The sequence below is a fragment of the Dipteris shenzhenensis genome, chromosome 13, assembly GCF_047967505.1.
Source record: "Dipteris shenzhenensis isolate YYH24624 ecotype China chromosome 13, Dip_SZ_1.0, whole genome shotgun sequence".
In the NCBI taxonomy this organism is placed as follows: domain Eukaryota; kingdom Viridiplantae; phylum Streptophyta; class Polypodiopsida; order Gleicheniales; family Dipteridaceae; genus Dipteris; species Dipteris shenzhenensis.
This window is the reverse complement of record NC_141608.1, coordinates 27,498,287-27,508,499: the sequence shown is the minus strand read 5'-3', so window position 1 is coordinate 27,508,499 and position 10,213 is coordinate 27,498,287.

The window sequence follows — 10,213 nt, the reverse complement described above, 5'->3', positions numbered from 1 at the left end:
TGAACCTCCTGTGAGGTTTCCTTTTGACATAGTTTGGCATTTTTTGGATTGATCTCAATTAAAAAATGGGGGAGTAGTGTGTTCCAAGCCCTACCACATCTAAAAATTTATCTTAGAACCTTTTAAAATTTCCCAATCACAAAGTTGATCTCTCTAAAGCAAGATAACAAGAAGCTAGTACTTGATCCCACATCCTCCCGAGAGGTTTTCATTTGACATAGTTTGGTGTTTTTAAGCTTAATCTACTTTAAAAGGGGGCATGAGTGTTGTCAAATCATTGAACCATCAAGGACCTTGTCTTAGAACCATTTAAACAATACTAATCTCAAATTTTAGCTCTCTAAAGCAAGACAACCAGAAGCCAATACTTGATACCACAACCTCCTGAGAGGTTTCCTTTTGACATAGTTTGGCATCCATTAGCTTCATCTTCATTGAAAAAAGTGGGAGGAGTGCCGTTAAATCATTGAACCATATAGGAACTTGTCTTAACATCTTTCAAACAATCTTGATCACACATTTGAGCTCTTGAAAACAAGACAATAAGAAACCAATACTTGATCCCCACATCCTCTGAGCAAGTTTTTTCTAAACACAGTGTGGGATTTTCAAGCTTCATCTTTATTTATAAGCGAGGAAGGAGTGTTGTAAAAGGATCGAATCATTTATTACCTTTTCCTAGCACATTTTAACCAATTCTAATCACAAAGTTGAGATTTCTAATGCAAGACAAGAAGAAGATCCCATATCTTCCATCCTTGTTTCTAGAAAGCACAAAAGACCTTGTGCCCTCAAGCTCTTGATGCCCCAAGTTTGTCAAGATCTAAATAAGTTGATGCTCTAGGTCCATAGAGAACTTAAGTCTACAAGCTCTTAACATCTTTGGCTCGTCAAGAGCTTAGGGTATCTATGGGACCAAGGACTGATAACCTAAAGCATGGATGCCCTATGTGCAAGAGGTACTAGTGCCACTAACCTTTTGATGGCCATGGTTTGTTAATTGATTAAGGGAGCTTAATAACCCAACATTCTTAATGGCACCAAGGCCTTATGAATTGAAGTGCTTGATGCTCTTGTAGTATCAAGAGGAGCTTGCCAAATTTTCCAAGTAAGTACCCTAAAAGTTAAATACACTAATGTAAATGGAAAGACTTGATCTTGTCATACTAGGGGTACAAGGCATTGTGACCTCTAGCTCTTGACACCCACGGTTCATCAAGATCTTAATATGTTAAGATTATGGTGCACAAGGGAATGCTTTGGTTTTAGGACCTTGAGAGATTCTATCAATATATTTTAGAAATTTTCATTATTGTGCATTTATGTTTGCTTGTATACCTATTGCTTGTGCTATTATCTATGCATCTTTTTCATAAGTGTAGTGATGCAACATTCTTGCAATATAATTTGTATTTTTCTTTTTCGTTATTGTATTACTAACATATCAACTATTTTTGCATGTGTAGGAATGGAAAACACTTTACAAGTGGGAGATCATATGCCAATACTTAACGAATGAATCTTTTACTGGTGACAAAAGAAATGACCTATCACTTGGCCAGTGATGGATCGAATGTAGATCCCATTGCAAATGGAGAATTTGTTGGTCAAGGATATACACATTGCTTGGATCCATTAGCCACATGCAACACAAGCGAGGCCTTTCCTCTCTCTCACTTGGTCCGCCCTGCGGAATACCTTTTTACTACATCCTCCTCTCTACAACCTCTGTCTTCCCATCCCTGTGACCCCTCCTTGGATTTGATCTCCTCCTCATACCTCCCCTATACTTTTGTGGTGGCTATTGTTGAGATATCAAGCTCTATCCCCGACATATCTCCTGAATGACTATCATTTATGTCACTGCCTATGTTAGTTGTACTCGTGGTGTAGTTAGACTACCACGTATGTTTTTGGTTTGGGTTCACATATGAACCACGTATTCTAGGTTTTGACATATAGGGTATTTCCCTCTTCTATTGTATTGTTGTTGTGTGCAAAAGTGAAGAAAGGCTTCACCCTCCAACCTTGTGTCCTCTCTCTTTTGTGTGTTGTGAAGAAAGCTGAACTTGAGTCTCCTATCTCTCTCCCTTATTCTTTACATGGTATCAGAGCCTTGTTCGTGGTAAGGAGCTCAAGAAAGCTAGCCAAGTTTGTGGTGTCCTGGTAAGAGGACCAGTGTAGCTTTCCTATTTCGAGTTTGGGAGCAAATCTCTGCAGGTAGCACAGCCAGAAGTGCAGGAGTGCACTGCTTCAGATTGAGAGGCCCTTCGCGGTGCGGCGAGAGCGCAGTATATGCTGCGGGAGTGGGCGAAGCCCTTAGTGACTTTATTTTTCTGATTTGAGGCCGTTTCGGGGCCCGTTTTGAAGGCGGAAGTTCTTCGCAGGCACTCAGAAAAAGGCCCTGTTTTTGCTGTGCGACCACCGCGCGGCTAGTCGGTGGAAAGGTGCCATAGAAATTGCATCGTATGCCTATGTGCAGAGATATTGGGAGTTGCAGATTCATGCCTGTTGCCTGTTGATGCAAAATCGTCACGAGGAAGTGACTGTGTGGTGAAATACCACTTTTGTCAGTGTTGCAGATCTGCCCCTGTGAGGCTCTTTGCAGAAGTTTTGCTATTTGCCCTTCTGAGGCATTTGCTGTGTTTACAGGTTGCTGTTGCAATTCGTGATTTGTAAAATGTCTGAGAATCTGTCTACCATTGTCAGTGAGAAGCTTGACAAGAACAACTTCCAAGCATGGAAGTTCAGGATGACAAACTTCTTTATGGGAAAGGGAGTTTGGGATTACATCAGTGGTGAAACTGCAGAACCAGTTTTGGGTGCTGCTCCCACTCCTGCTGAATTGAAGGCCTTTAAAGAATGGCATGAAAAAGCCAGAAAATGCCTGTATTGGCTGTCCGTTAGCATTTCAGATTCTATGATTGTGCATATACAGGATCTAGAGACGCCTAAGGAGGCATGGGATACATTGGTGAAGCTGTATAGCACAAATACCAAAGCACGAAAGATGCAGCTAAAGCAGGAGTTGCACAATGTGCAAAGGAAAAATATGAATATAAATGAGTATTCCTTGAAGGTGAAAGGCCTTGCAGATTCTCTTGCCTCCATTGGAGCACCTGTTGATGATGAGGACTTAGTGTCCGTGACCTTGAATGGTCTTGGGAAAGATTATGCACAATTTCGGATGTCCATTGGAGTCCGTGAAACATTTCCTGATTTTCAGGAACTTATTGCTCTCTTGCTGAGTGAAGAGCAAAGGAATGGTGGTTCAACCACCTCAACTTCTCAAGAGACTGCTTTCTACTCGAATACAGGTAGAGGCAGGGGTAGAGGAAGAGGCCGTTCTGGTGGCCGTGCAGGAAATCAGAACCAACAGCAACAACAGGAAAACCAGTCCTATGGAGGAGGACGTGGTAGTTCTAGAGGCAGGGGGAGCCAAAGAGGCCGTGGTTCATGGCAAAGGAACCAGCAAGTAAATAGCAGCACAGAATGCTATTATTGTGGAAAGCCTGGACACAAGGAGAATACATGCTATAAAAAGCAGAATGACATCAAAAGTGGGAAGTTGCAGCAAAGCAACTATGCATCATCAAGTGGGCATGGTGACGACAGAAATGAGCACCTTTTTGTGATGCAGCATATGGTTAACTCCATGTTAGGAGATGCTGCAGCTTGCAATGATGTTTGGTATGTTGATTCAGGTGCCTCTAACCACATGACCAGTCATGGTGAGTGGTTTCATGATGTCAGAAATTTGGATAAGCCAGGTTATGTTGAAACAGGTGATGATACTGCGCACCCAATTACGCAGGTTGGTAAAGTGCCATTGGCTATGCAGGATGGCAAAACAAAGTACTTGGCAGATGTACTTCATGTTCCAAAAATTACTAAGAACCTGGTTTCAGTTGGCCAGATGGTTGAGCAAGGTCTGCAGGTTAGATTTAATCCTGATGGATGCTTTGTTGAGGACTTGAAAAATAAATGCCGCTTGGTTGCGAAAGGCAACAAAAATGGAAGAATGTTCACCTTGGATGTTGATATGCCTGAGGTGAAAGCTGCTATGTTTGCGCATGGGAGAGGTGTCATTGCAGATATTGAGATATGGCACAAGCGCATTGGGCACGTGAATATACAAAGGCTGAAATCTATGCAAACGAAAAACATTGTTGCAGGTTTGCCTAAATTCAGAGTTGAGGGAATGCAAAAGGTATGTGAAGCATGCCAAATGGGTAAGCAGGCCAGACATGCATTTCCCAAAAATGCTAAGGTGAGCAGAAGACCTTTGGAAGTGATCCATTCAGATGTTTGGACAACCAAAGCTGCTTCTATTGGTGGATGCCATTATTATGTGACGTTTATTGATGACTACACTAGGAAGGTGTGGATTTATTTTATGAAGCACAAAAGTGAAGTGTTCAGCCATTTCAAGGCTTTTAAGGCCATGGTTGAAAAAGAGAAAGGTGTGCATATTAAAGTGCTAAGATCTGATGGAGGGGGAGAGTACTTTTCAGAAGAATTTTGTGAATATCTGAAAGAACAGGGAATTCAAAGGAAGTACTCATGCAGGTCTACCCCTCAGCAGAATGGGGTTGCAGAAAGGAAGAACAGGCATATTGCAGAAGTAGGACGGGCGATCCTAAATGAGAAAAACATGCCTGATTATTTTTGGGCTGAAGCAGTAGCAACTGCTGTTTATATTATGAACAGAACCCCCACTGCAGCTGTCCATGGCATGACGCCTGAAGAAATGTATACAGGCCAAAAACCAGATATTTCTCACTTGAAGGTATTTGGTTGCATAGCTTATGTTCATGTTCCTGATGAGAAGAGAACAAAGCTGGATCCAAAGGCAAAAAAATGCATCTTTATTGGATATGCTCAGCACCAGAAAGGGTATCGCTGTTATAACCCTTCCACCCGCAAAAAGCAAGTGAGCAGAGATGTTGTTTTTGATGAAATGAGCAGCTGGTATGCACCAACTGTTATGGTAGGAGATGCAGATGCAGGAAATGGGAATGCTGCAATAAATGAAGAGCAGCAATCTCAAGCCTTGAGTGGACCCAGAGAGTCCTCTACTAGTGGATCTAATGCATGGACAGGGAGATTGAGATCTAGTGAATCGTCACATGGCAGTCCTGATAGTGTTGTGCAGGTATCACATAAGGGAAAAGAAAAAGTGGACCATGCTCCAGTATTTGATGTGTCTGCTGGTAGCTCTCATGTTGATGGAGAGTCAAGCGGCTCTGAAATGAGCCTTGATGAGGAACTTGGGATTCCTTCTGTTGTTACACCTGGTGCAAGAAAAAGCAGGCATGATTTAAAGATGCCTGCAACTGATCCAGTTGTACGGAGGTCCACTCGTATTAAGTATCCAGTTGACAGGCTGAGATATGATGGGTATACAGCACATCACTATGCTTATATGGTCAAGGTTCTAGAGGAGCCAGAGCCCACATGTTTTGAGGATGCAGCAGGGCATAAAAATTGGGAAGCAGCTATGGATGAAGAGATGGCTGCCTTGGATGCAAACCACACTTGGGATTTGATGCCTTTGCCTCATGATAAGAAGGCTATTGGCTGCAAGTGGGTTTACAAAGTAAAGCACAATGCTGATGGGTCTGTTAGCAGGTACAAGGCAAGATTGGTTGCCAAAGGTTTTGCACAGACATATGGAATTGACTATGAGGAAACTTTCAGCCCAGTTGCAAGGATGGCAACCGTGAGAGCAGTAATTGCTATGGCTGCTGCAAAGGGATGGTCTTTGCATCAGATGGATGTGAAAAATGCCTTCTTGCATGGTGACTTGCAGGAAGAGGTTTATATGATGCAGCCAGAAGGTTATGAGGATAAAGCACACCCCGATTTTGTATGCAGGTTGCGCAAAGCCTTGTATGGCTTAAAACAGGCGCCGAGGGCATGGTCAGACAAGATAGGGCAATATCTTGTCACTATTGGATTTCAGATTTCCAATTCAGATTTTTCACTTTATGTGAAAAGGACAAACAGAGGGATTGTGCTTATAGTCATCTATGTTGATGACTTGATTATTACAGGTGATAGTGATGCAGACATTAATGAAGTGAAGCTGCTGTTGAAGCAGAAATTTGAGATGAAGGATTTGGGAGAGCTGCGTTTTTTCTTGGGCATTGAGGTTATTAGATCCCCGAGTGGGATATGGCTGTTGCAAAGGCAATACGGTTTGGACATGCTGTCCAAATATGGGATGACAGGCTGTAAGCCTATCTCTGTTCCATTGGAGCAGAATGTGAAGCTCAATGCAGAGTCAGGTGAGCTTCTTGAAGATATTACTATGTACAGGCGCATAGTAGGTAGCTTGATTTACATGACTATAACCCGACCAGATTTGAGATATGCTGTGGGGCTGGTGAGTCAGTTTATGCAGGCACCGAGGAAGCCACATTTGGATGCAGCTAGGCGCATACTGCGGTATGTGAAGTACACATTGCATTATGGACTGTTTTATGAAGCTGGGTGTGCATTACAGGTACATGGATACACAGATGCTGACTGGGCTGGTAGTGTCTCAGACAGGAGATCTACTAGTGGTTTTATGTTTTCCCTTGGGAGTGGTGCCATCAGTTGGAGCAGCAAGAAGCAGCCAACAGTTGCCTTGTCGAGCACAGAGGCTGAGTACAGGGGTGCAGCAATGGCTGCATGTGAGGTAGCTTGGTTACGGAAGCTACTTGCAGATATGGGACAGTCAGTTCATGCAGCAGTTGTCATACATTGTGACAACATTAGCAGCATCATGCTTGCTAATAACCCAGTTTATCATGCTAGAACGAAGCACATTGAGGTGCATTATCACTTTGTGAGAGAGAAGGTTCTAGCTGGTGAGATTGATCTTGTCTATGTCAGCACTGAGGAGCAGGTGGCTGATATCTTTACGAAGGCATTGGGTACCGAGAAGCTTCGCAAATTTAGGAGCTTGCTTGGTGTATGTGAGATGGATTTGAGCTTGAGGGGGAGTGTTGAGATATCAAGCTCTATCCCCGACATATCTCCTGGATGACTATCATTTATGTCACCGCCTATGTTAGTTGTACTCGTGGTGTAGTTAGACTACCACGTATGTTTTTGGTTTGGGTTCACATATGAACCACGTATTCTAGGTTTTGACATATAGGGTATTTCCCTCTTCTATTGTATTGTTGTTGTGTGCAAAAGTGAAGAAAGGCTTCACCCTCCAACCTTGTGTCCTCTCTCTTTTGTGTGTTGTGAAGAAAGCTGAACTTGAGTCTCCTATCTCTCTCCCTTATTCTTTACAGCTATGAGACTTGCATGTTCTCTAGATTAGTCAAATTTGGTGGTTGGAAACCTTGTTCCATATCCAACAGGAAAACTCACAAGAATTGAAATCTCAAAGCATCTTCATGAAAGGTATGCTACATCTACCATTTGCAAGAAACACATGAACTATTCTATAGTTGTTTTACAGACCAAGAAAACTTTCAGTACTTTCAAATAAAGAAAGTTTTACGTTTTGAAAACATCAAAAATACCTTTGCTTTCAAGTTCTCCATCCTCCATAAGCATTTCCATGCTCTTTGTGTGAAGATAGTGCGAGAGAGGGAAGGAATCTCACTTGCGGCTTTCTCACATACACAATGGGGGAATACACACAAAGGTGGAGGCTGAAAACAGTTTTCCTCTTCTTAGTTGTGTAAGCCAAAAGGAACTCAAGTACAAAGAAATATGTGTGGGTCTCAAACCAAACTCAACTAACTAAGGTGGCATACTAACTGAGCCACAAACTAGAGTAGATAAGAATAGTTGTCATCCAGCTATTATTCGTGGGCGGTGTACCAACTGCATCTGCAGCAAGTCAGTGACATAAATGCACAACGGTCACCCTGGCATATCACGAGTGGAGCTCGATATCTCAACACTCCCCCTCGAGCTCAATCCCAATTCCTGCACACCAAGCAGGTCTCTGAACTTGTGCAGCTTCTCTGCGCCCAATGCTTTCGTGAATATGTCAGCTACTTGATCCTCTGTGCTGACATAAACTAGATCAATAAGACCTAGTAAAACGTTCTCCCGCACATAGTGATAATGCACCTCAATGCGCTTTGTTCTAGCATGAAAGACTGGGTTATTTGCCAAGTGTATACTGCTCATGTTGTCACAATAAATGACAACTAGCCCATCTGTAGACTGATGCATATCATAAAGTAGCTTATGCAACCAAGCTACCTCACATGCAGCCATTGCTGCACCCCTGTACTCAGCCTCTGTGCTCGATAAGGCAACTGTAGGCTGTTTCTTACTGCTCCAAGTGACTGCAGCACTCCCAAAAGAGAACACATATCCACTGGTAGATCGTCTATCAGAAATACTACCAGCCCAATCAGCATCAGTGTATCCATGCAACTGTATCTGAACCCCAGCCTCATAAAATAGTCCATACTGCAATGTGGACTTCACATACCTGAGTATGCATCTAGCCACATCCAAATGCGGTTTCCTTGGAGCCTGCATAAACTGACTTACCAATCCAACAGCATAGCTTAGATCTGGCCTAGTAATAGTCATATAAATCAAACTTCCTACTATGCGTCTATACATAGTAGGGTCTTCCAAAAGCTCACCTGCATCTGTGCTCAGCTTCACATTCTGCTCCAAAGGAACTAAAATAGGCTTACAGCCTGTCATCCCATATTTGGACAGCATGTCCAATCCATACTGCCTCTGCAAGAGCTGTATCCCACTTGGTGATCTAATCACCTCAATGCCCAAGAAATAACGCAGCTCTCCCAAATCCTTCATCTCAAACTTCTGCCTCAATAGCATTTTCACATGAAGGATATCTTCATCACTATCACCTGTGATGATCAAATCATCAAATAAATGACAAGCAGCATAATACCTTTCTCTGTTTTTCTCACATAGAGTGAGAAATCTGCCTTGGAAATCTGAAAGCCAATAGTGACAAGATACTATCCTATCTTGTCAGACCATGCTCTAGGTGCTTGCTTCAAGCCATACAAGGCTTTCTTCAACCTGCAAACAAACTCAAGATGAAGAGCATTAACATAACCTGGTGGCTGCTCCATAAAGACCTCTTCTTGCAAATCACCATGCAAGAAGGCATTCTTTACATCCATCTGATGTAAAGACCATCCCTTTGATGCAGCCATAGCAATGGCTACTCTTACGGTTGCCATCCTTGCAACCGGACTGAAAGTTTCTTCATAATCAATGCCATATGTCTGTGCATACCCCTTGACAACTAATCTTGCCTTGTATCTATTCACAGAACCATCTGCATTGTGCTTGATCTTATAAACCCACTTACAGCCAATTGCATTCTTGTCTTTAGGCAAAGGCACCAAGTCCCATGTAGCATTTGCTTCCAAGGCATCCATTTCTTCATCCATGGCTTTCTCCCATTTTTCATTTCCCATAGCTTGCTCAAAAGAAGTGGGTTTTGGTTCATGTATCACTTTGACCATATAAGCATAGTGAATGGCTGTAAATCCATCATATTTCAGCCTATCCACAGGATACCTAACCCTGGTAGACCTGTGCAAAATAGGCTCACTTCCAGGTGCTCTCAAAACATCCCTGGTCTTCCTTACTCCAAGTGTAACAACAGAACGAATACCCAAGTCATCATCAATGCTCTGTTCTGAGCCACTGGATTCACCATCCACATAAGAGTGACTTGCATTCACATCAAACATGGGTTGATCTACCTTCTCTTTTCCTTTTCGTGATACCTGCGTACCACTATCTACATTGCTTTGAGGAGATTCTCCTGATCTCAATCTGCCTATCCATGGCGAAGTATGTGAACCACTGCTAGAGGACACTGTAGGTCCACTGATATTTTGTGACTGCTGCATTGAATTCTGTGCAGCATTACCATTTTGTGCATCTACATCAATCATCACATTTATTGGTTTATACCAGCTGCTCATCTCATCAAAAACAACATCTCTGCTCATTGTGAACTTATGTGTAGAAGGGTTATAGCATCTATACCCTTTCTGCTGCAGAGAATAACCAATAAAGACGCACTTCTCAGCTTTTGGATCCAACTTGGACCTTGTTAAGGGTGAAAACTCGTAAATGAATTCCATATTACAGATTGCATTGAATTTCAGAAAACAGGAGAAGAGAGACAATAAACAGTATTACGCCTGAAATCTTTTTCACCCGACTGTATATTTTGAAAGTTTACATT